At 37.8% G+C, this 27,881-nt stretch overlaps 1 protein-coding gene across 2 annotated transcripts in view; it reads right to left on the reverse strand.

The window, feature by feature from the left end:
- Nucleotides 1-27,881, reverse strand: part of SLC4A10 (solute carrier family 4 member 10) — a 187,066-nt gene that overhangs the window by 133,255 nt on the left and 25,930 nt on the right. Inside the window, exon 1 of one of the 2 annotated variants that reach the window (XM_053982052.1) lies at nucleotides 18,987-18,996. The exons of the other annotated variant lie outside the window; for it this stretch is intronic. The gene's annotated coding sequence lies outside the window, so the exon portion shown is untranslated. Of the gene's footprint in view, nucleotides 1-18,986; nucleotides 18,997-27,881 lie in introns of those variants that run through there. 2 annotated transcript variants of the gene reach the window in all.

Raw genomic sequence — 27,881 nt, forward strand, 5'->3', positions numbered from 1 at the left:
ATAACTGCAAAAGATTTTTGTTTTAATTTTCAAAATCACCTTAAAAATCAAGACTCCAGGAAACTCAAGAGTCTCTCATCAATATCACATAGCATCCTTTCTGGAATAAGTTAAACAGGTGAAAGAACAATGCTCCTGCTCCTGCTTTTGACAGACGATGATGTAATGCCACCATTTTTAGGGTGTGAGGAACACAGGTACTAAGATAATAAGCACTATAATATGCCTTAAAAATTTAAAGATGTGGCAAATAATATTTCCAGTAAAGGATGGATCATTCCCATTCTGTTCATATTTTACCACTACCTGTCCTTTGACTGCTAACTGTTTCTAACTGTACTAAGTGCATTTTACAAATCTGAATCATTTAGGCTGTACACCAGGATTTAATTTCCTCAAATTCTTCTTTTGTGTTTGACTTGAAAAAACCTAACCAGGTAGAGAGAGGTGTATTTCCCAAAAGCTTCATGAAATCCAGACAATAAAGTTGTCAACAAATTTGTTCACTTACAAAAAAAAGAAGAGATAAAGAACATAAAGCTTAAATGGTTTAAGAAGATATGATAACAAGGCATCACTTAAACTGACCATTGAGGTGAATTATTTAGGATTGTTTTGGAAGGCAAAATTCAAATGAACAGGAATAAGTTTTCCACTGTAAAATTCAAGTTAAACTTGAAGATCCTTTAAAAAATGAGATTATTAAAGCCCTTAGAACTCAAAAAATGGAATCAAATTAAATACCCTACTTTCCAGACACCCAGAAGTCTGAGACTGAAAAAACACAAGGTAACAGGCTTTTTCTTAGTACAATTGCTAGAAACAATAATGAAATTATTCGCATTGTCAGGAGGTAAATACTCTTGCTGATCTTAGCCATTTGCCAGATGATGGCTCACAGATAAATTAGCTTTTAACTGTAAAGGGTAAGAACACTTCTAGCCTAAAGGAATCAGGTACAGAGACCTAATCAAATAATAATCAAGTTCTTTGTTCATTCCTTAGTAGCAAGAGAACAACATGAGGAGAGAAAAATTTTCCTGATAGGTGATGTGACTTAGAAAAACAAACTTATCTTGTCAGTAAGACAAGAAAATGAAAATCATAAAACATTGCTGCAGGGATTTATATGAGGCTTTACAACTTTACAACAAAATTAAATTTAGAAGTATTTTTGAATGGACATAACATTTAAAAACAAAGGGATAAAGATACATATTCAGGTGATTATCAGATGTCAATAAAACTCAATGAGCAGCAAAATTACTTCAGCAACATCACAAAGATATCCATCTTTATATTTCATTGTCTAAATTTCATAATGAGTTGCTGGGAAATATGCCCAAAACTCTGTTACTAGTTTACCAGAACTATTACTGCTGTGATTCTTCTACCAAAAAAATTATTACAACTGTGATATTTATAACACAGAGACTAAATGTAAGTAAGCCTCCAAGCAAAAATACATTATTCAGATGATAAATGTCTTTCACTACATTTTTTGTCATTTATTCTAGTAACAGTTGCCCTATTTTCAGAAACTTTATATGATTCAACCTTAACAAGTCTCTTCCAGACAGAGAAAAAGACTACTGAATCCATTTTCTGATCATAACTAGTTGGAGAAAATTCTGTCTCCTTAAGTGAACATACTCCTTCAGTATGCAAAGACTTTTTTCTTTTAAAGTCTTGGTATTTCTGCCACCAAAATAACCACATTTTCCCAAATAATAAGCAAACCAACATTTCATTCCTATTTTAAAACAACAGCAAATAAACTGGTGTCAAATTATGAACAGCTAAAAAAATATATCAGTTAAAAAAATAAGCTTAAGAACAGATTAAGCATGTAAAAAGTGTATACTGGAAACTTGGAAATGCTGCCCCTTCCCTTCAGTTCAAAATTTGCCCAGAGTGAAAGAATTTCTGCTGTCTAGAAATAGGTTACTGTAATTTAATGCAATTGATAATGCATGGTTGCAATCCCCCTTTTTTGCCAGCAATCTCATTGTCCCCATTTAGGCCACTCTGAGCATCCCCAGCCCATGATCAAGTTCTTAAAAATATTTGCAATCAACTCTAACTGAAGGCTGTGATCCATGCCAAATCAAGGACACATAGATCAAGATGGAAGTCCATGAACATCGTGAAGGCTTCACTATGCTCTCCGAATGCAGATCATAAAGTATTTGCGGAAAGAATGAAAAAAAGTATTGTGGCTGGAAAGAAATGTGGTGCTAGAATGAACTCCTACAGTGGACTGGCTAAATCATACACCATTATGAAATTCTGTAGAGTGGTCTTGTTTAACTATTCTAAAAAGTATAGTTCTAACATGACATTCCCTCATGTAACAAAACCCTGCACAAAATAAAATACAAAAACCTATAAAAAATCCCCACTACACAAAACAGCTTTACAGATTGATACGTATAGAAAGCACTCAATTATGCTGTAAGAATTCAGTGAGAGATTCTACCAATTACTATAGGAACTGGATGAAGTTTCATATATTAAAAAGGACCTAATTAAGCAAATTAAGAAGAAAGGAACTTTTTAAATAAATTATGCAACAACATGAAACTTCAGCAAATGCAACATGAAGACTCGTGAAAGTTCTGCAACGCACCAGCAATCCCTATTTTCTGCACGATTCTATCAAAGGTCTACTAAGAGGTCCAGCTGCAATTCACTGGGGTGGATCAGTTGTGCACCTTGGAATTGGGATCAAGTGCTTTCACAGGTACTGGAGAGAAACTGTAGCCATATCACAAATGCTTTATGGGAATACTGAGAGGAAAAAAAAGAGTCCCTCTACTTTTTTTCCTGCTTGTTTTAGAAAACAAGATTTTGAAAGATTTTGGAAGCCAGTACAAATCATATCAGCAATTCAGATATTATGTTCCAGCAATATGATCTGAAAACTCCCTACACTTTGTAAAGAATCTGAATTATGAAATACAGATACTAATTACCTAAAACCTTAACTATATCATCTTAGTCTATGCTATAGTGATCCAGAAGATGGTCTCAGCCATAAATGAGCTGTTGAGAGTGCATTCCTATTTTAGTCTATGCTCATCTGTAACAGAAAGAATTACATGAGAGGATAGGGTTGGGGTTTTTTTTGTCTCCTCCAAAAGAAAACCAGTAGCAGAAAATATCCCATTAGAGGGATCACAAAGAAAATACAGTCTGCAAACAGATTCAGCATTGTTGAAGGGGATGAAAGCTAAAAGGCACCTAGAGAAATAAACAACTTTAAGCATTTGACTAACCAAATGTACAGCAGACTTTGCCACCAGCATCTTGCCTGTGTAGCACTCTCTCTCTCTCTCCAGGTTCTGCCCCTTTGTACCATGCCCTAAGCAAAGCAGATCAATTTAAAACAAAATTCATATAAACATTATTTAAATTAGCTTTAAGGTCATTTTAGTTAAATAGTCTATTTTGAATCTTTATTTACAGCTAGATTTTTAGATATTTTCAAAATAAAAAAGAGAGATCTATTCCCAATTGACAGTTTAACAATGCAGGTATACTGAAGAGGAAAACAAGATGTATTTGATCTGGTGGCTCTATATGCACTAACATATTGATCAGTGTCAATTTTGTATTGTTTTGTCAGAAAATTTCAGAATGTAAAGGATAGTTGGGTTTCTGTTTGTTTGTTTTGTTTCTGTGGGGCTTTTAATCAGATAAGTTTCCCAAGAGTCTAATTCAGCGAAAATACTACACCAAACCTAGTTACACATCTTTTTTTTGAAATCCCTGTAGGATTTTTGATGTTTGAATTTCTTTGAAATTTTGTGTATATATCCTTTAAATTTCAAAAGTTAGAACCCATCTTCTCTAGTGTATATGGAAGAAAGGCTTTATTGCTTTTTCTACTCCCAGCTGGGTTCTCAGCTTTGAATGAATCCTGAGTTGACCCACCCATATGCTCTATCACACATCTGCAAGTAACACAGACTTGGTTTAGCTGGCTGCAAATGCAGACAGCTGAAGCAGCACAAAACCCAGTGATTAGGATCCTAAGTCTCCAAGTTAATTTCAGGTTGCTGCCACTGTAGCTCTCAGCTGACAGGATTCAAAAACCGGTTTTGTACAGAGCCATACACAATCATGCCAAGTTGTAATCTGCTCCTGATGGTGGGGCACAATGGATAAAGAGAGAACCAAAGAAATGGTGGGAAAAAAATAAAACAAAAGGAAAAGGATGAAGATGTTTTCGTATGAAAACAAGATGCTAATGAATGTTTGTGCAGACTGCAAAAATACTACAGAAATACTTGAGAGAGAAAGAAATCCTATTTTTAGCTTCTAATATTAATCTTGGGCAACTTCATCGGTTTCAATCAAGTTACAGTGCATTGTACCTTCCTAAATAAAATTTGTCAAGTCTTACAATGTCATTAAACAAAAAATATGTAAACCTTCTGTGTCTGATCATTTCTTTATTATAGGTCAGATCCAAACCTAGGGACTGAGATTAAAATACTGGAAAAATATTTGAGATTTTTGTAAACCCAAACTTCCAAACATGAAAATTAATCTTTAAAATAGAATTCAATTTTATTTCTCAGCAAAATACAATACAAAACTGAAAACATAATTCCTTAATCCTGACATAGAAAGTATTCTATTAGATTTCCTTATCAATGTTTCAACACAGCATCTAGTTTTACCCTGTCCTACAAGAAAAGCATTTCATGAACATCACTTTACTACAGATATGAGCATTGCATTTTTATTCCAGCATCTCTGAACACTGTTTTAAATAATTTAAATATTTTTAATTTTATTTTTTTTAATATTTGCCGTGGTGTAAATTAGAAAGCTGGTTTTGTGTCTATTCTGATCCAAATGAAAGTACAGGATTTTTGCACGGACTATTACTGTCAAGATGATACATAAAAACAATTGCTGATTTTCCAACATCTTAAGTGTTTATGGATCTGTAAAATAGATCTTTCTAAGAGCATGCATGACTATATTCCTTGATATTACAGACCAGGATGCTCTCATGTGAAACTGCAGAGTAACAGGAGACCTAAAACTTAGCTGTTTCAGTATCCAAATACTGAAGCACCAAAATTAGTAGGGATCTTTGAAACTAAGATTTCCTAACTCCTAGAAACTCCTCAACGTTGGTTTCAGAGCGCAAGAGCCATGTGCTGTCAGCACGCACACAACGCAATGCGCTCTCCTCTCCTCGCTCGCCAAGCAAAGCTCGCAGTGAAGACACGAGGGAAGAGCAGGGAGCAGCAGAGCCGAGCCTGACCCCATCTAGGGCCCAGCGGCTGAATAACACACAGCTGGTCCCAGCAGCACCAGGCCAGTCTGACATTAATACAATTAAAGTGAAAGCTCTTGGCATCCATCGTCGGCTCCTTCAACGACTCCTCCTGGCTCAGTGGCAGCCTCGTGCCCTCCTCTGAAGCTCATAACTAAATCTGTAAAAGAATATGCAACTATTTGCCCACTGTAAAAAGCAAGTATTTTATTAATTACACAAAGCAAGTCTTGTCGCAGCTGAAGCCTATAAATTGCTGGGCAGCACACTCTCAGTGATCATAGAACCTTCTTGCAAGCAACGTGGATTTTTCAAAAATCAGATCTGTGATAACAACCGGAGCTATGGCTTTAACAAAAGCCCCAAAATTCAGCAAAGGGAGGTGCTTTGGGGAAGGACAACAGTTCAGAAGCCCAGGAAGACATCCACATATACATGTCTCATTTGCTTGTGTGAAAATGAGAATGCACAAGGAGAGCAGACTGGTGTTCTCCTCCTTTTGCTACTGAAATGAGCAAGAACACAGTCTGACTGGCCTTTCCTAGGTCACTGCTGCTCATTACTAAAACATTTAAGGTTCTGCATTTTCCTATGTTTAGGACCTCTCAACCAGGAACAACTTTCTCCTGAAATATCCAATCCAACAAAAAAATGTAACTGATCAGAAAGGAAATTAACTCTTTAATTCTTTGACACAAGAAAGGCTCATTTTGGATACCCTGCTATTTTTAAATTATCTCAACTACAGGTGAATGAGTCATTGATAAAACCAAAGCGAATTATTTCCTTTTGCACAGAACCATCTGAAAGATGACCCATCCCTGCAAAGCTACTAAGACAAACCCTATTTCATGGACCTCAGTATGGAAAACAAAAGCAGAACCATAGAAATCTTTGAAATCCAGTATCTTGCCTCAGGTTAGCCCACTATTTGGTTCTTATTGCACAAGCTAGAAAAGAAAACTAGTTAATGGTCTTTCCTCTGGTATTCAGTCCCTCATTCTGGTGATCAGCAGTTTAAAGTTTTCCTAAGCTGGTGATTGCATCTGTTGAATTAAGATCATTGTACTCAATTACCTAATTCCTTTTTAACCTATTTACGTGCATGGCCTCCACAATACCCTTCATCACTGTAATTTCTGCACTTGAACTCTATACTTTCTCAAAAATGTTTCTCTCATTTTTAACTTAGTAATTGATAAATGTTAATGAAATTTACTATTTCTGCTATAATGAAATCATTTGGATTTATTCTGTATTCACTTTCAATTCTTTATTTTTCACAGTATCACATCCTCTGTCTCCTGAATTGCCTCATTTCCAGAACAACTGCTTATCTACAGAGCTTCAATTTGAACAGAATTTATTTCCCCACTAGCCAAGAAATCTTGATTCATGTAACACCAAAATGTGATCCAGACTTAACAGTCCTGAAATTGAAAGCCCAGTCTCAGGTTGCCAGCCCTCAGGGCTACCATCAATGACATTATCTGAGATCATGCCAGATGGTCTCTGTCACTACCCCATGAAAGCTGCAGACAGGTCAGATAACATCTAGTATTCTTTTTTTTTTTTTTTTTTTTGAAGAAGAAATTAAAAAATAATGTGTGGAAAGCTCTCTGAAACATCTTTTTATATTAAGTCCCCATCAGCAGCCACTTAACTCTCAGACACACACTTGTGTGCAGCAAAGGAAACAGAAGAGCGGGAAGAAATGCCTGAGTAGAGCACAGCACTGGAAAGAGGCATATCCTGAACAATGAGTATGCTGGACAGAAGACAGAAAACCACCCCAGGGGAAAAGCAAGTTTGCTCCAGACAAAGGATATTGACAGCCAGCAGGAGCACCTAAAAATCAAGATATTGCCTCAAAAAATGAGATACAGAAAGAAGCACACATAGAATGATATTTCTTCTGGATTATCAAGACTGATGCTTTCACATTTTTAGTCTCTACCATGAGAGTCAAAATCTTGCCTATTTTTTTTTAACTTTCAAATAAATAACTAGAATATTGGTGTTTTCTTGGTGTCAAAGTTATAAGATTGCAAGATTATAGCAGAAACAAAAAAGTTAACAATAATGATTCAGTACTAAATTTTCTTTTTTTTTTTTATAATTTCTTGCTCTAAGCATTATATTCACACTTGGACCACTTATGGCACATCAGTAATTTAACACTGCCAAATATGAGAAACTTCCTTATCACTGTATCCGTATTCCCACCAATAAAGATATCTAAAATGAAAATATGAGACACTTGAAAATTGAGATTTTGTAAAGGAGTCATGCTGCTGACTGTGGATTGAGACATTTTCCAATTCCACATAAGTAAAGAAAAAGACATATTTTTTCTTCTTCTTCTTCTTTTTTTTTTTTTTTTTAATTCTACAACCATTTCTAATACTTGTTGGAAGCTGCTTTAAGGCTTAAAATATTTTAATAAATCTCAATGTGATTTCAGTGCCTTGAAAAAGTTTGGTCAATAGGAAATGTCAAGCACTTGCCAACTCAGAACCAAGCTTGGGTCTGGATAATTCCAGGATTCTGTGTGAGGCACTGGAGCAGGCTGCCCAGGGCAGCTGTGGATACCTCAGTTCATGGCAGTGCTCAAGGCCAGGTTGGATGGGGCTTTGAGCAGCCTGGTCTAGTGGAAGGTGTCCCTGCCCGTGGCACAAAGGGGGCTGGAATGAGATGATTTTTAAGGTCCCTTCCAGCCCAAACCATTCTATGGTTCTATGAAATGGAGTAGAATAAGTACTAACCACAGTATTAGTAACAAACTCAAAGGAAAATTTACTTAGTCTTGTATTTCTTGAGAGCTGAAAACATTCCATCGAATTGCATATACTAGGAAGAAATTTTAAAAAGGATTCCCATTAGAATTAAATGTGTTTTCATATTTGCCTATACAGACACAGAAAGCACATCCTTTCTAAATATACAAGCAAAGCCTGCTGAAGAAATATCAGATGTTAGCATGAAAATAATCAGTTCATTATGGACTGTAAAAAAAAAAGCAAACTAAAATAGTAAGTCATAACAACTACAAATTGATATTATTTTCCCATATAAAATATATCAGTAACAGAACTAGACCCAGTTCTAGGAATGAGTTAAAAATGTATTAAAATGAATTAAATTAATTCCAGTTCTAGGAATGAATTAAAAACTGTACTACAACTGTGAAGCATTAAACATGTATTACAGGTTGCACACACCATCTCTCAATTTTTTTTCTTTTTTTTTTTTTTTTTTTGCTCAAGTCAATTTTGTCAGATTTATTTTAATGATTTTTATTACTTTTTAATAAATATGCATAATGGAAGCACTATATAAACAGTTATTTCTGCAATCACTGTGAAATGAAAAATTAAAACCTCAAAGGTGAAAGTATAGCAGATAATAGAATAAAAGTCTGTGGGTTACAGTATTTGTACAAGATGAATCATAATACTGTAGAATTTTATTTCATATCCATAAAAATGCATTTGCCCTATTCCATAAAATTTTCTATTTGTTGTGCATGAAAATTGGAAGTTTTCTTATTCCAAAAAAAAAAAAAAAAAAAAAAAAACAGAAAAAATACAAACTGAGAGGTATTTTTAATTCCATCCATTCACAATTTATAACTATTATTATTTGAACTCTTAGAACAAGCACTTTATGTGATTATAGTCATAATGATTATGCTACAGTAGCTCAGTAATTTCCACGAGCAGTCTGGAGAGTAACAAACTTAGCAAAAATAAGTAGATTTTTGTATTGCCAGAGATGTATTTGTTTTCATTCATGCTACTAAGCAGGCTTGTTGCTCCTATGTGTACTGTCCTAGCCCCTGAACAGGCCAGCCACGGACCAGGACCTGTGAGTGACAGACCCTGCACCCACTAAAAGGAAACCAGAGTCTGCATCCCAAAAAGTTCACACCATTTTTTCCTAGACAAATAAATATAAAATATAACCACCTAAAGTTTTTACAGCATCTTATCCATGCTTTAATAATCTTTCTTCTTACCATGTTTATTCCTGTGGGATGTCAAGCACAAAGCAGATTAGCCCAATTTTCTCAAGGGTAAACCTACATGGCATTTATGCAAGGTCAGCACACACAACTAAGGGACTTGAAGAGAAGGCTCTGATTCTGTCCACCTTGCAGCAATTTTTCTGCACAGCCATCCTTTATATGCAATCCAAGAGAGAAGAGACACACACAAACAAATAAACATTAAATAGTTAGTAACTTTTGATGAGTGTCATAGTTTAGCAATTTTAGTAGTCTAAGAGTCACCAAGAATTGGTTTTGCAGAGATACATATTTCTAATACTGCCACTGAAACACTACTCAGAATTTTATATGATGAGCTGATCTTAATACCAGACCACTTTTGGAATCATAATTTCTACCATTTTAGATTTTAAAACAATTATTTTAGAGCAAGAACACTACTTTCCCAGCAGAGTTTCTCAGATCCTGCATTGGATGCATCATCAAAACCTACATCCTTTGTGTTGAACTACCCAAGACATATTTGTAATTTGAATGTGGAACAGACTGGATTGTATAAGTCTGAATCACTCAAAGAAAAATAAACAAAACAATTTAGTGATGTTTTACATATCTCCACGTTCACATGTTTTGGTAATAACTTTCATTAGATATCTTAAATATTTCCATATTTTTCTTTTAAAAAATATTTTACAAAGTTCTATTTGTACTCTCTAGCTTAACATTTTTCATAGACATACATATATTAACAAGTTTAACATTTATGGAGGAATTTGGGGGAGGGAGGCAGGGTAAGGTAGCTTTAGGATTTGTTGGGTTTTGGCTATAATGTACTGGGTCAAGCTCTAAATCTGTTACCATGTGCAGTCCCACAATATCTGCTAATGGGAACACAGTTCCTGTAGCAGAAGTTAGTCCAAGGCAAATCCTTCATCATGGGTACAGCTCTCAAAAACACCTCTTGTCCTCCACAAGCTGGCCAGTCAGCAGCACTCCTTAGTAAAGCATGCACATTCTTCAGCAGCTTGATATTTTTCAAGGAAAAAAGGGCTTTGCTGCTTCTGTTATTTTTGCACAAATTTGGCCAGCACTGGACAGAGAATTGGGGGGAAAAAATCATAATTCACAAATATTCAGTGGAGAGTTACTTTTTTCTTTTCAAATGGTCTTCACTCCAGAGGCAACTGCAGTTGTGTTGCTCTGGACAATACTGCCTAACATTAGAAACCTCTCATCTACCTGGGGTTATGGGTGGGCAAATAGAAAAAAATGTTCACATATTTGCTGGCCAAAGTAAATCAATTCAGATATAGCAGACACAAAGCCCTGAACTTTTAGGCAAGACAAACTGAAATGAACACAATCAAATGACACGAACTATAGATCACTAAAAAACATTTCATCCTCTCTAAAGCTGAATGTGGCTTTTTCTTTAGAAGATCCTTTAAAAGTCTTTTTCTGCCTATGTTGTTTTAGACAAAATCACGTGAGTTATGAGTTTTCAGTGTATACCCCACAGCAGATTTTTCTCAATCCATTCCCCTACAAGATGAGGACTGAGGGTGAGGGGTTATTCCAAAAGCAAGAGGCACATTTGATGTTGATGGGGAAATCCAGGCAGATCACTACAGAAAATACTCCTTTTTCTGAAATTGGTGAGAATAAGCATGAAGGCTTCTGCACTGCTCAATGCTATTTTGAGAACATATTCACCTAATCTGAAATCATTCAGATGCTTCTCCCAAAAGAAGGAATTCACTTATTATTAGAATTTTCATGAGAAGATTCTCAGATGATTATGAAACACAGCTTTATGAGTGCTTTTACAGATCATTGCTACATTTAATTTCAAAAGCAATTATAAGATTGCAATAAAAACAAGTGGACATAGTTAAGTATTTCACTATAGCATAGTCATAAAGAGGAAAAACATAATAAAGTGGAAGGTTTCTAAAAGACAATGATACAGTTAGTCAGTTCTTATGTTTGAGCATCTATCTTCTCTTCAAATAAAGAGAAAGGATAACACCAGTTGAAGGAGATGGATAATATGGGTTATGAAATTTACTGAAAAAAAGTAATGTATGTTAAAATCTCAGCCCAGAACAGACTTGCAGATACTGCATGAAGATTTGCCGTGGTGATGGTACCTTGGAAACCTACAAGCCTCAAATAAAGTAGCAATAGTCTCAAAAGAACTGGAAACTAAGTTGTTTCTGAGGAACAGCATTAAGAGGGCTGGCAGCAACTGCTGCAAAGACTTGCGGATGAGGGGGCAGAAGGGAACTAATTTTATTCTATAAATTCTTTTAAAATACCAATACATATAATGTCCCTTCTGCTGACACGATAATGTGCTGATCTGGGACACTCTGGTTCTATTTTGGTAGCTACTTAAATAGGTCACAAAAATGATTAAAAGAAATGCTTAATGCATTTTTAGGAAAATGGATACAGGTTATCACATTTTCATGAATTCAAAGGGAGACGAATGCTCACTATTCCACAGGCAACAGGAAATTCTAATTTTGTTACATTCTTCATACTATAGAGTATAGCAAGAGAATAACTTTATTCCCCTGTGTATGCTGTTCTTTGACTTCATAAAGGAAAAATATCAAGACAAGTAGTCAGTACCCCTGGAAAAAAAAAATCTAAAGCACTTAAAATTGACACAAAATCTCTCTCACTGTGCCTTTATTTCCTAATCATATTTGCAACACTATGAACATCCTTGATACCACACAACCACCACAAAGTTTTCAGTGATACTCAGAATTCAAAAGTTTTCAGATTTGACATGAAAACACATTCTTGCTTTTGCATGCTTACCTCTAAAGTAAAATCCCCATGTACATTCATATGTTGAAAGAGAAATTTACATGTACCTACCATCTTCTCTCCGGAAAAGACATGGCACTTTGCTCTCAACTTTAATGGCATTGTTTGCCAGACTAATTACAGTTTAAGTACCTATTTTTCATTCTTGCTAGGATTTAACAGCATGGTTGGGTCTTTTTTTCCATCCTTACATTGTTTCAGTGACGATGAATGGCTCTAGAGATAATTTAGCACAATTGCTAGTGACAGGTATCTGGAACTATTCTGCAAAACAGTGGCTTCAGATCAAGGGTATTTTGAATTTATAGCATTTTAACTACTATTAATAAAAGTTTCCAGAAAAAGGTGCAGATTTTTTTTTTAATCTCTCCCCAAAAACTTCACAAACATGCAATATTTTCTGTCATTTTTGAGTGTCACATCTAATTGCTGTGACAGTAAGAACTCCCAGGGAAATTTGCAGCTCCACTAATGCAGACAGAATCCTACACTCTTTAAAAAGTCAAGAGGATTCCACAAAGGCTTAAAAATCTACATTTCAGATTGGCATTTTGCAGACACAAATTAATAAATAATGTTGCATTTTATTGTTTTAAAACCTGCTTGAAAAAAATGGATAAACAGTGAGCATTTATCATTACATGCTACTCTTTGAATATGTTTACAGTAAATGTAAATATTTATAGTAAATTCACTATTTAGGTGGACTTAACCCAGGGTATCAACATTTATAATCCAGATAAACTACTTCTTTCTCCTTAGTTTGCACTTAATCTATCATCCATCTGTAACATACTTGTGCCAAAAAGACAAAAGTGAGCTCTTTTCACAGAATGGTAGGACTGGAAGAGATCTCGTGAGGTCTTCTAGTCCACTACTGAGGTCTAAAGCAGCAATAACTGTCTTACCTACTCCTACAAATGGGTAATAGATTCCACAAACATACCAGACTATTTGTCCCATTACTACACCACTCTTAGCATTAGACAGCTTTCCTTAACATGCTTTTAAAATTGCCCCATAACCTTTCCCTTGGCTCGGAATCCCTTCCCTTAATTGATCCTTTTTGCATCAGTATTACATACCAAACGTGTGTCTCCAGGCTAAGGAATCCCAGTTTCTTCAAATGCTCTTTCATATTTTTAGGCCCATGCTCATTTTTGTTGTTCTTGACTTGTTCTACAATTGCTACTCTTCTCTCAAAACACACATATAGTACTGCACCAATCAATTAATACCTTACAAATGCCAAATATTAGCCCATGTAACTTGCAGACTTAATTTCTTCTGAATATGTTGCTGAGCCAGTTTTCTTGCAGCAAGTTCCTGGTCTATTTGATTAAAATTGAGATCTTGGAAATCTTGACCTTATCTTTCACATCTCCACTAAATTTCCATATGTATTTATTTATAAACTTTGTGACATCTCATAAATACCTAATTAAACAAAGTGGAAAGGCTCTAAGTAGGAAAACAGGGAAATCGGCAAAGACAGAGAAGACTCAGGATTCAAGATACTATTTTGTGCCTGCTGTACAAGGAGGCAAAAGCCCTAGTTTTCCTGCTTCTGTCCTACACTTCTTTGCACATGAAATTTAGTCGGGTCCCTTTTGCCTTTCATACCAGTCAACCATGATGCCCTTGCTTCTCCAAGTTTGCACAAAACTCCACACCTCATTTACCCTCATTTTACCCTGTAACTTCTTTTTTCCCCAAGACATTTCTTCTATTTTTAGCAATAGCCTTTATGATCTATTCCAACTTTCACCTTGCCTATCCTAATAAACAACCTTGTAGAACAAGGGTGGATTTAATTATCTTTAAATATGTTACGCTTTTTTTTATTTTATGAGAAGAACTTTTAAACTGCACCAACATTGAAAATTGTGTGAACAGATGCAGTGCTCCATAAATTTGTATGACATCAAAATGGTATTATTATTGCAAAAGGAGTCAGATAGATGCAATTCTTTATTATTTGGGCTTTTTGCAAGGCAGACCTGAACCTACGAAAGGAACATGCAATGCCTATGGCTTTCCCTTCTCATATCAGACACACGACTAATGGTCTAAGACACTTCACAGTGGATTAAGTATTCCCTCACCTAGTTAAATCCTCTCAACCATTGAAACTGTAAACATTACTTATTTAAGAAGCATTAAAAGATGTCAGTGGAAGTATTTTGTTTTAGAATGCATTCTATAATTTTTTTCCAAAGGAAAAAGTAGAAAGAAGATACAATTATCAACAGAAGAAATTGAAAGCATATATTTAACATGTAGAATTTGTGGAAAGAAATCAAACAAGTTATATCATTGCATTAAGGTGCAATGATTTCCACACAGTACTCTTTTTTTTTTTTTTTTTTTTTTTTGGTGCAAATATGTCTCAGGCTGCCAATTATTCTTAAAAAGAAACACCAGAGAACACTATATGATCCAGATGTATTTTTTTGAACTGTGACACTGGCAAATGTAAGGGAGAAGTTGGAGGGGCTTTAAAATACGTGATTGTGATTATTACTTCATTTCTTTCTAGCATTTTATGGGAAAAGTTTTCTTTTTCTTTTTCATTTAGAATTTGGAATCAAGCAGTAAGAAAATACCAAGAGCAGAAATTCAGTCCTAAATTTATAGTTACAATTAAGTTTTAGAGTTTTATTTTCTATGTTGCCATTTTCTCAGCACTCTTGTCTTGAAAATGTAATACTGCCTCTGTATTTTTCCAAAATTATCACAGCATTCCTGCAGTCTCTATAAACTTGCCTTAAGTGTTGCTATAATGCTGTACTCTGGAGAAGTGAACTGGGGATGAGTACCGTTATACAAACCACGGGGTCAGGCTCTGACACCCCTTCTCACAATGAGCAATACATTTCATCTGCAAGTCTCATCCAAGGTCCCACTCAGCATTAACAAAAGCAAAAGAAGTTGGCCTGTTAGTGTGAGCAGCTTCCCACACTCACCTGCTACATTAAAAATAGTTACTTCCCAAGATCTTGCTATACCATTCTCCCACATACAGAGTACTAAGCAGCAATAACTGCGTGCCATTTGCAGCAGCACAAGAGTGCTCTTGATACAAACACTGTCTTACCTAGAGCATACACATCATACACTGTAGTGCATGCATATGCAGCATCCACATATAGCTCAGCAACATCACGCTTTAAGGCCTTGTATCTACCAGATTGGAGCAATTAACTTAAAAATAAATAAAAAAATAAATACAACAAAATAGCTCTTTAATTTTAAGACTGAATGAGGAGGGCAAGAGAACATGAACTTAGAAAGGAAAAAGTCAATTTCACTTTCCATACATGGGTTTTACTGCTGCCTTCAGAAAACACAGGAAAACAACATTCAAACATAAAAATAGTTAGCAAAAATATCTGTGTTTTGTCTATACATCCTCCTTATATGCAAAATATCAAACCTCTACCAAATTACAACCCTATTTTAAAAACCAATTTTGATTTGCATATGAGAGAGCCAGAATCTACAGGAACAAATATTAACAACTTGTGCTATGAATAAATTGCCAATAAAGCAACAATTTTCAAAATAATTTCCATGCAATAATTTCCATACATGTACACAACAAACTTGCAATATTTAGTTCTTTGTTAGGAAATCAACAGAAGATCTTTGTGGAGGTCTGCAGATTGTTTCCCCTGTTCTGTAAACAAATGATGACTCCTCAGAAATCTTTCAATTACTCACAACTATTTAAAGCATTCTGAATAATCACTGAAAAAAACATACTTGATGACTGATAAAGAACTAGATGATTCTGAAAGCATATATTTTGTTACCATATTAGTATATGTACTGAACAATACAAATTAAGACTATATTTGCATTTCCAAGAGCAGCTTCAACAATTTGTATCCAAGTGAAAAATTTTCTTTTTTAATTTATTTATACAATATTGCAGTTATGGTAAATTAGCAATAGATTTCTTATAATTTTCAGCAAAATTTGTCCACACTAAAAAAAAAAAGAAAACAATCATTAGCACAACTACTAACAAGGCTATTGTCTCTGTATAAGATCTGTTTTCAAAAAAAGTGACAGGACTGCCAAGGAAATTATTTAGTTCCTCAGAACCACAGGCAACAATGTCCTTTATTAGTTTTCAAATTGCTAGGAATTGGGGTGTTCAATTAAAAACTTGCATAATAAATCAATAACACATGACTAACACTAGAATAAAAGTAAATTCCACTTTGTACAGACTGTGATGCTTTGGTGGGAAATTTTATTGAGGCTTCACTATCTCTGAGCATCATTAGTAGATAAAATTAATAAAGGATTACATTCTCAATCCTCTTACTAGAAATAACAATTAAAACATATAATGCATTACACAAAAAAAAAGACAAAAAATTAACTCTGTTGCATATAGCAAAGCCCCCAGACTAACCCCTGAATTAAAAAGCTCTGCTAGAAGCCTTTTTCTTCATACTCAGAGCCCACTGAACTGGGACAACACTTGGGAACGGATCTGTATTCATTTTACAGCTTGCATTCCTGTTCTGTTTGTTTCCAGTCAAGATGAGGATAGATCCCCAAAACAGAAGTCCTCTAAAGGTATGTCACAACATTAGCTCCCAAACTAACAGACCTTAGCACTGATTAGTTCACACCTATTCCTGTTCCCCAAACTCTGCCATGACTCCAGGTACAAGACTCCCAGCATGCAAAAGGCATTTCTGCCTTATAGGGCCCTAGACAGCAGCCAGGCTGAGACTGCCACAGCACAAACACACACTTTATTGCCTGACACACAGAGAAAACATCACCAGAATCAGAAATCTGGAAGGAGCTCTGCCTTTGCCATCATTGTGGCAGGAAATCAATGTTGTGTTTTGAGCTGCACAGACCCTCTCAGAAACCAAAAGAGTAAGAGGGGGCAGGGGTACATGCCACAATATATATATTACATGAAGAAGTCTCCTGTCCCCACTTGAAGCAAATACAACTGAATTAATTAGCTGTAGTAAATGGAGGTGGGAACGAGGACACAAAGGTAGCCAGCAACAACACTGATCTGCAGCTCCATGGACAGGGACCTGCAGTTCTGCAGAGAGATACTGCACCAGGGCAGGGCTCCTGAGGGAACAAGGGACAATTGTCCCCTCATCAGCACACAAGAAATATTATCTTCTTTGGTGCTCTCAACCACAGCAACAGCTTTTTTTTCTGGCCACAGCCCTGGAGAAACAAAATTTAAAGCCAGACAGCTCAAGGCAATCCTGCACGTTGTGCTTTCTGAAAGCTGACTCCTCTGGCTCCCTGTGCAGTGGCCATCGCACAGAGACGACACACCTTGACAAAGTGAGACTAGCACATAGGCCAGCAAGGCATGAGCAAGAGCAAAACTGCTACTGACTGCTGCATTAGTGTGAAACACTAAGGACTCAGCCTTCCATGGAATCACTATCATGAACTACAGATGGAAACTTGGTTTACATTTATTTGTCTCTCTACAGAAAGGAACTCGGCAGCCAGTCTGTCAGTGAAAGCAACAGGACCTTCTACTCCACTGTCAGAAACTGAGGGCAGCCAGTAGTAGGAAGGAGGATTCAGAAAAGGGATCCAGAAAGCAATGGGAAAAAACTGTCCCTGCCACAAGGAGAAAGATGCCAGAGATAACCTCACACTGTGTAGCAACCTGCCACCTGATTGCAAAATGGACCACGTCAACAGATGATGGGAACAGACCCTATGAAAAACGGGCTTGCCACGAGCGCATCTCATCAACCTGCAGCAGCTGAGACTTGTCTCTTTCAAGCTTTGTCAATGTTGTGCAGCTCGCCGTGCTAACACACAGCCATTTCAGGAGCAGCAAAGCCTCTACAGACCTATGCAGTGTGTTGACAGGGATGTGTACGCACAGTCAGACACTTGTGTATGTACATGAGAGACTTTTCCTTGCCCCAGACAGATTTCCTGTGCAAGGCAGGAACCACCATTCACAAACAGAATCTCAGTATGAGATCGAGATCGACACCCACAGTTAAACCTTCTGTGTGTCTGCAGCCCTGGGTTTGGAGGAGGCCTGGCAGGAAAAAGGGTCCCTACAGATCTAACGGTGTTAAAAGCCCCCCATCAACTGATCTCTTTCCTACTTGCACGGAAAAGGCTGCTCAGCCGTAGCTGTGCAGCCACACGGTGCTCGGAGGAGAGGATGCAGCGCGTCCCCCTCAGACAATAACCCCCAGATCACCAGCTCCACGGCTGAGCACAAGAGACTGCGACACGGCAGCACGAAGCACGGCCCGGGATCCGGCGGGAGGCAGACCCTGCCGTGTCAGTGCCAGCCCTCAGCAGATTCCTCTGCGGTCTGCAAGCGAGGAGGGCCAGGGACCTCCGGATACTGCCCCAGCCCCGGGCCCGGAGCGGGATCCCCGCGGGGCTGCCCACAGGTGCTCGCTCCCCCGCACTGCCCCACCGCCGGGGAGCAGAGGGGCAAGAGAGCCTGAGAAAGATGTCGGAGGCAGGGGAACACGAAGAGAGGGGGTACCGAGAGGAAGGGGATGCCAGAGACGGGGGCCCGGAGGGCAGGGTGCTTGCCCCCTAAGGGACACACGTACACCCACGCACAAACACACACCGCTCCATCCCCGAGCGTCCTGGCGCCGAGACACTCCCGCCGCCGCGGCATCGCCCGGCACCGGAGCGAGCCAACCTGTTTCCCCACGCACCGAGAAATCGGCTGCGGTGCCCAGCACGGGCGGGCGGGCGGGAAGGCGGCCCCCCGCGCCCCCTCCCCGGCTGCCTCCCCGCGGGGCGCGTCGCAACCCCCCGGCCGGGGCCGCGCTGCGGCAGCCGTACCGTGGGCAGCAGCGGCTCCATCTGCGCCCCTTGGTCCTGAGTCTCCATGCGGCGGCGGCGGGGCTGCGGCGGCGCCCCCTCCCCGCCGCCCGCGGGCCGGGGCGCTCCCCGGGCGCTGCGGGAGCCGCTGGGCTGCGCCGGGCTCGGGGCTCGCTCCGCGCTCCCGACTCCGCGCTCCCGCCGCGGATCAGGCGGCGCGGAGGCAGGAAGCGCGCGCCAGTCACATGGCCGCGCACACCGCCGGCCCCGTGCGGGGGGGCAGGAGCCGGAGCCACCTGCGGGATGCGGGATGAGGGATGAGGGATGAGGGATGCGGTCGCTCCCGCTGCGGCCGCAGGGCCGGGCCCGCCTCGCCCCTGCACACCGGCACCCCGCGGGCGCTGCAATGGGATCGGAGGGACCGGGCCCCGCTGACCGCCGGGTGAGACTAGAAAACACCATACACGGCTCAGAAGTTGGGCACTGTACGCCAAGCTTCAGCCGCAGGCTCCCCAGCACTGCTGCTTCTGTGCAATCTTGGGCCATGGTTTAATTTAGCCAGCACCAGAAGAGTACCAGAAAGCAGTGACCCATCACTCAGTCCTGCCCGACCTTGACCCTTAGTTACAGACAGCACCTTCAAAAGAGAGTTCTGCCCCTCTCCCCATTACGATAACCCCACCATCCCCTTCTACTTGCAAATCACAAACATATCAGAATACCATGTTTTTCGGTATAGGGTTGATAGGAGTCTCACCCTCTTTTTCACCCAATTTTATCATTCAAGCCTGCTACACATTTGGCTTCTCCTAGTCTATCTGGCTCTGCATCTCAGTGGTTACATTCAGCTATACCAAAACCCCAACAAGCTACGTAAATGGTTGTCAAAGCCTAAATTTGCTGTACAAATGGGAATAAGAAGCTGAGTCCCCACAGTACTTGTACTACTAAGAACAAGTGTGACACTGCCTATCAAAACAACTGAGCTAGAGAAATTTGTATTTTTATCACTTCTCAGCGTATCTTCCAAAAAAACCAAGCCCATCCAAACCTGTGTGCATAAAAATCAAAGTGGAGAGATCTGGTTATGAAATAAACTAACAAGTCAACTTCTATCTCCCTGTTAAATTAATTTCCGTGCCAAAGCAGCAGGCCATGCCCTACATTTTGGATATCCTTTGCAGTCTAAAAGTAGATCAATAAACAGCTTCACTAAATCTGATTAATTTCCTCTGCCGTGGGACATGTTCTTGAAGTATCCCAGAGATCTTCCAGGCTGAATTATTTGTACATTAGCCAAGCAAGACACAGAGCCGGGGGAGCAGCATGAAGGAAAAGGGAGTCAAAGCTGATTCTTACAAAGAAGGGGGCTATTTTTCTGAGTTACAACTGAGAACTTATTCTTTAAAGTGACACATACATTTAACATTGTAAAGAAAGACAGACAACAGATATGGTCCAGGTTCCTGGGTAAAGGCAAGATGTGTATTTTCATAACATGATTACAGATCTACAGTAATTAACACAGGAGGCCATTCAGGTCACTGGAGGTAAGGCTGTGTCAGCATTTGTGCAGTAAAACCCTACTTGTAGGAGCTTATAATTAAGCTATGAAAGTCATGATGAAGCTGGGAAAGAGTGTGTTTAAAAGTGATTTTCCTCCTTTAAAGAAAATAGATTTAAAGTGAATATACCACCTGTGAAATAAGGAAGACCAAAAGCTTTCAGTCTACAGGCAAGTATTTCAATGAATATTAGTAAAAGCACCTTAGTCTTCTCTGACTAAATATCTCAAGCTTGTACAAGAGTATTTTTTCAGTAGGTACTGCAATTCTTCAAGCTCAATATTTTTCTCCCCAAAATATTCCTCAAAACACACTCATCCACATAGACACATCTAATAAAAGTAAAGCCCACAACCAATTCAGATACTGTGTGCATGACACTGTTCCCCAACACTTCACAGTGAAAATCAGGATCAAGACCACAAGCACCATGCTCAGGAATTACAAGTGACTTACTGAATGGACCATCAGAAGAGAGTTAGGATCAGCCATGTAATTGTTTTTGCAAAGGTTTTATGTCAGAGTGCTTTACAGTCAGGAGTTCACCATTATGGAATAATAGATGAAATATGAAAAAAGTCAGTTTAATAACAAATCTCTCCAAATCATTCTGTACTGTCCTGCTTCACAAACATAAAACCACCACAGACTTCCATAGCTACAAAGCCACACTTTGATAGCCAGAGTCAAAGTGCAAGTCATTCTTTTGGCAGCTGTGACAAACATGGTTCAGTACAAAGGTCCAAAATGTTGAATCCAGAACTCCAAAGCCGAGGGCTTTGCATATACAAAAGTCAAAGAACAAAAAGGACCTTGCTGAAAATTCTGGTTTTAATCAAATATAACTAAGCTATTTTTTGTAACATTATAGCAGTATATCACACCAAAAAGAGCATTAAGAGAAAGTAATATTTATTCTCTAGTTGATTTATAATTGAATTTGAATTCTGTTTTCCCTTACTTCAAGTTGGCTTCTTTCACTATTGCATCTGATTGTAAGCCATTCTTCCATGTCCAGCAATTTTGTTAGTATTACTCTATTACAATAGTAATTTCATTTCTCATCCCCAAAAAATAAGCTTTAAATTTGTGAAATTTTAAAATAGAGCAGGCTTAATTCCCAGTTTCAACTTTTAGTACTCAATTAGGTGTTATTTTCAAGCTTTTATACATGAAGGGTAAAAAAATTTTCTCAAATCATCAATAATTGGAGAAACTTCATCACAAAAGCAGCTGTGAAATCATGACATACAGATACACTTAAGTTGTAAGATTAAGAATACTTAGGATATGCTATAAAAATAAATAATTTTGTGGCATATTTATGTCAAATTGATTTTTTTAATATATATTTCTAGTGCATTGGATAAATGAAATAGTGAGTGCTTCTACATTTACTTGTACAGTGATAAAGCTCCTAAAGCAAACGTCAATGGAAAAAAGGGGAAATATTGTTCTTGTTCAATAACATTCTGAATTTATGTCAGAAACTGACCTGATCCCTGACTGGTGTCAGCTTTCATAAGAAATTTAAGACAGCAAAAGTTGAATTTTGTTCTTCTCCTTCCTCAAACTGCCTTTTGCCCCTTTGGCTTGCAGCAAGCCAATAACTCAGATGTTCTCTCAAGTCACAGTCAATGTATTAAGCCCAGCTGAACAGAGATTTTGTTCCTCAGAAGCTGTTCACAAGGGGTATGTTTTGTATATAAACTGAATTACATTCAAAAGGCTCAGAACATTCTCAAAGTACTTTGTAGGCATGTAGCATAGATTTTGGAGGCATATACCCATCTATCTGGGCTTGACATAAAAATGGTCTGGGTTGTAAATAATTCACACTGTCTTGAGCATCACTGACATAGCCCTGTTTATGCAAAAATAGATGTGTGATAAGAAGCAGCAGCAATAATGAAGACCTAGAAATCACAGAGTTCAAGCTCATGAGAGGTCTTGCAATATTTCTCTTAGTAAGTCTTTGTAAAAAAAGGTGCATTTTCATTCCTAAAGAGTACTTCCTTCCATCGGGAAGGTGAAGGAATCGCTTCCTCCACCTAAGTCCCAAGATGGTATTCTGATATAGTAAGTGATGCTATATATATATGGGTGTATTTTTATATGCACATAAAAGCTGTGACAGAGTCCTAGCATCACTTACTGGCCCAGTACCACTCACATTTTTACTGTCATACCTTTCTGTCAGTTTTTGTTTTGTGATCAATATATAGTTATAATTTAAAAGAAATGCTTTATTTAAACTATTTCTCTGAACAATTCCTGTTCTAGGAAGACATCCTGGGAGTATTGGCTCATCTCCCAAATTAGCCATAAAATATGTCATTCTACCAGAATGGAGTGGGGTAGGAATTGCTACTAAGCAAGAGTGAACTCTACAGAGCTGTTAGTTACAAACCTGAACATGAGAACTATTTACTTTTAAATGTCCCCACAGCAAAAATATGCTTGAAGCATAATTCATTCATTTACATATATGTCCAATAGTCTCAGCATGTTCTTAATTCCTAAAAGAACCTGCACTCTGTCAGATCTAATGTGGTTGCCAGTAGATTTTAGCAACATAGTGAACAATTTCACACAATATTCAGAATCAGAAAGGACTGGGGTTAGATCAGTTTGCCCTCTCTTGATTCCTGCCTAGGCTCGAGCCTCAGATACACTGGTAAATAAAATGCATGCACAATACACATTAATTTGAATGCTCATACTGTGCATATTTATCATAAATATATTTCTTTAATGAAGGGAAACCTTTAAAAAAATTGCTAATTATTTTCATCTTGTTACAGGTTATTTCTATTTCAAATAAAACAGCAAATTAATTCCTAAGCTTCTGGGGGAAACAAAATAACTATCAAGCAGTCAGAATCCTTTTCATTCTATTTTTGTCTTAATGACCATAGAAGATGAAATAGTAATGGATGGACCTCTCAAACTGCATTTCATACTACTAAAATAAAGATGCAAACTGTCCTTACATATGAAGAGGAACATCCCATCGATATAACCTATTCCTAATACATTTTTTTTTCTTTGTAATTAGAGAAACTGTTCTGACAAAAAGGTAAAAAAGGGGAGGGGAAAAACACAATTTCTGGCAGCAGTCTTTCCTCTCTCCATTCTTCCTCCCTAAGTGAAGATAAATAACCATCTGGATCATTGTACTGCCTTTGTGACAGGTGGTACTCAGTTATGTTTCTCATTTGATTGGAAAGTGGTAATGGCTCTTTAGCAGCTCTTTCTTTTGCTAATATACACTGCTCAAAATTATTTACTCTAAGTTAATTCATTTGAAATATGATCCAAAAAGATTCAGTACTGATTGGGATGTATTCTTCAATTGCAACATAATCTCTTTTTTTCTATTGGCATTCAAATTAGAAAGAAGTACTCTAATAATTGTTTCACTAATATAACTTCTCATATTGTTCAGCCAAAAGAAGTAATGCCAATGAAATATGTCTGTGTCCACAGCCCAATCCTACAACTCCTATGACACAGGGAGACAATCTGTGTTGGTAAAGAGCACCAAATATTTGTTACTTTTTAAATTTTCCCCAAAATGGATCCTCTACCAAAGGTTATGAATTTTATGGTATTCTGACTCTAAGCTAGACCTCTGACTTCTGCTATAAGGTCAATATTAGAGAATACTATTTTAAAATCTAAACTAAAATTAAGATGTGTTAGAGACTCTTAAAATAATACGTGTAATTAATCATTATATTCGTTTGCTAATTATTAAGGTAACTACTCTTTCTAGGCTTACTTTTCAAGTGAAAGAAATTCCTCAGACATATCATCCATTTAATCCTGCTTTGTAAATAAAATATGTTGAATCAGGCCCTGATTAGTCACTGACCTAAATAATCCTTCAGAAAGATTAAGCTATCTTAATTTAAAACCTGCAAGGGGGGCATAATATATTGTTTCTTGCTCAGTTACTCTAACAGCAAACTATAACTAAACATATATCTTACAGATGTAAGACACTTATCTAGATTGAGCTTCAAGTAGTTGCATTTTGCTACAATTCTTACTTCGAGGCCAAGAAGTCCTCTGTCACCAGGAATGGTTTCCTTATATAGGTAAGGACTGTGTAAATATTTCTCTTCCTTTATGGCGCTTCTAATTATTTGCTCCTAATCCTCTGCACTACTGCCATGGCTCCTCTGAAGTTTCCAGTTTGCATGGGAACACCACACCATTACAAAGCCTGGCCTGACAGCGTAGCATTAGGAAGCCAGACCTCCGGATCCGCCTTTGACCTCGGAATCATCCCGTTTTCCACATCATGAAACACGAGCGTTCCCTTAAGCATTGTGCCACGAGGAGAGTTCCTAACTGGGGCATCTACAGGGTCAGATGATGGTTATTGGGAGAGATGAATGAGGCTGGCTACAGTTTTTTTGTTTGCAATATCTGAAATTTGCAAGTACATACTACAGTAAATGTTACAAAGGGCATATATCTACTTTCAGTTTTTAAATCCTAGTCATATTCTTTGTCTTGCCTTAGACTGTAATCACTTCAGCAGAGTTTTTCAGCCTCCATAACAGACTAGACTGATCATGTGGCCTTACTGTGATTGAGCCAATGTGATTGATTCTTACTGTGATTGATTCATTAAACTATAGAAATAACTATGTAAAATTCATGAACAGTAATATTTTGCACATATACCTAAGACAGCAAAGCTATCTGTGTTAGTCCCAGAAAGAGAAGCACTAAGCTGTGTCATGCTGTACCCATTTTTCTCATTACATCTTGAGTAAGATGCATTATCCCAGCTGCTGGGATTTTCAACTTTGTCTTGAATTGCAGACAACTGAAGAGATTGTTTGCAACATTACTTTAGCTAAATCTTTAATTACTTTAGCTAAATCAATTACTCCTGGCAGAAAAAGCACCCACCTCCTCCTCAGGTTTTCCAAATACAAAGTTAATTCAAATCACTTCAAATCTAAATAGAGGAAAAGGAGAGAGGGAAAAATTGCACGGAAAATTATCTTTTAATTACAACTTTGAAAACAAAGCTACAAAAATTATAAATATTTCAATAAAAATCCCAGTCTAGTCTGCATATAACCCTGAAGTTTCTCAGTAAATCAAAGCAGTGCTACAGGTAATTTATGGAGCTGAAAATCTAGCTCCCTCTCTATCCATCACCTTTGACAGGAACCCAACCCTGGTATCATAGAGTTTGCTTAGTAGGTAAGATCATTTTCTCCTCTTTTGGGAGCATCTCTGAGTTACCAAATAAAACTGAATGAACTATACTTACTATACTTTCTAATCACGCATTCTTTAAGCAGCCTTTAAAGCAGCCTTTCTGCCATACACAAGATTTTAAAAACAAATACTTTAGAAATTACATCACATGACAATTCTTCATTGCAAATACGTTTTACTTTTTCATAATTTGCAGTGCTGTACTAGATTTTCACAAAAACTAGATCCACACGTAGTGGATTACTAATAAAGATGGCAGTGTTGGCTTTACAAACTCTTCTTTTGTTTCAGAATACCACCTTTGTCAGTTTTGCTGCTCTAACGCCCTACATAGAGGGGAAAACTTTTGCTGTGTTTAAACTGACCTGCTAATGAAATAGAATTACATGTCCTTCTTATTTTTCCACATGCTACATTTCCAGACAAAAAAATCTTACCTGAAATCCAGAATCCAGGATCTTGACTAGCTTGCCATTTCACAAGAGCAGCAGCTGGCATAAACTGGCAGAGCTCCAATACAGTCAAATGGGGTTTATGAAATGAAAGTGCATTCCTTACTGAAGTAGCCAACTCAAATCAAAAGCAGGAATTTAAAAAGGAACTATTTGAAAAGAATAGCTACAAAGAAATTATTATTCTCTTTAAAGATAAATACTTTAAAGCTGAGCTTCTAAATTGCACAAAGAGAACAAATGCATCCATGTTCCCCAGTAGGCAGGTAGCTGGGACACAGAAAGTGAAATCTTCATTGAATGACTAATCTCATGGAAGCCAGTGATACCAATTCCTTGGTTTTGTAAGAATTTTGCCTCATTAAGAAGACACTTTTGGCCTAAAGAGTAGTGATCAGTGATTCAAAACCCAACTGCAGACAGTTAGTGTGTAAGTGATGTTCATTTCTAGCCAGTCAGTTTTGGGATGGATCCTGTGTCTAATGCTTCAAGTGTTTAATATCAATGACCTCCATGGTGGGACACAATGAGCCCTCCTGAGGCCCATGGAGAGCTCATGGCTAACTGGAGGGGTGGGCTGACAGAAACCTCATGAAGTTTAGCAGGAAGTGCAGAGTCCTGTACCTGGGATGGGTCAGCTCTATGGGGTGAATTAGCAAAATCACAGCCAGCAAGTGCAGGAATGGGATTATTCCCCTTGGCACTCAGAAAGCCACATCTGAAAAAAAAATGCTCTGGTTTTGGGCCCCTAGTATACAGAGGAAGATCAACAAACTGTCTGTTCAAATTATATACTTACAGCATTGTCAGCCTAAATTTACAAAAAAACATATTGTATATACAGAAAAAGGCATTTCTCAGCTATAACAACTCACATCTCCCTAAGGTAAACATTTAAGATGATTCATGACCTAGTAGTAGGATTTCACACAAATTTCTCAGATACCTTTAGCCACATTTGAGTCATCTAACACTGTCAGAGTAACCCGCTCCAAGTTGTCTTGCATTACACATGAAAAAAGAGAGATTACTTACAAGTAGCAGCATAATGTCTGAACTCCAATTGTTTATCCAATTTTGACCAAAACACGCTAACCACAGGACTCAGCTCAAAATTTATGGTTATGATAAGAAGCTTTAAACTCAAGTATCCCTGGTACTTTCCTCCTTGAGATGAAAAAATATAATAATAAAATTTCAATTATAAAGAGAAAACTGAGGAGAACTAACATGGCAATATTCAGGAATTATTGTTGTGACATTAAACATATAGATAAAATTGTTTATATGAGCTTTTACCAGAGCAGTAGAGAATTCCTATCCAAGTTCTGAGAAATCTATATGTCTGTGGATTTCTAAGACAGTGAGTGTAGGATTTCTGTATCTCATTTATTTATAGAGTCTTTAAAACCATTAATAGACTATTTTTTTATAAGACAGATGCAATTTAGTACATGCATTGTCTTTACATTTCTACAAATACCCCATTATTAGTAAATTTGTAACTGGCAGGACCCAGCTGCAAATCCACTCTGTAGCCATTACATTACACCCAGCAATGCTCTAATCTGAGGAATCATTGCCTGTCCCTAAAAATCATGTCATGTCATGTCAATGCGTTGACACAGGTGAAATATTTTACCACCTGCCAG

Source organism: Vidua macroura, chromosome 7, assembly GCF_024509145.1.
Source record: "Vidua macroura isolate BioBank_ID:100142 chromosome 7, ASM2450914v1, whole genome shotgun sequence".
Lineage (NCBI taxonomy): Eukaryota > Metazoa > Chordata > Aves > Passeriformes > Viduidae > Vidua > Vidua macroura.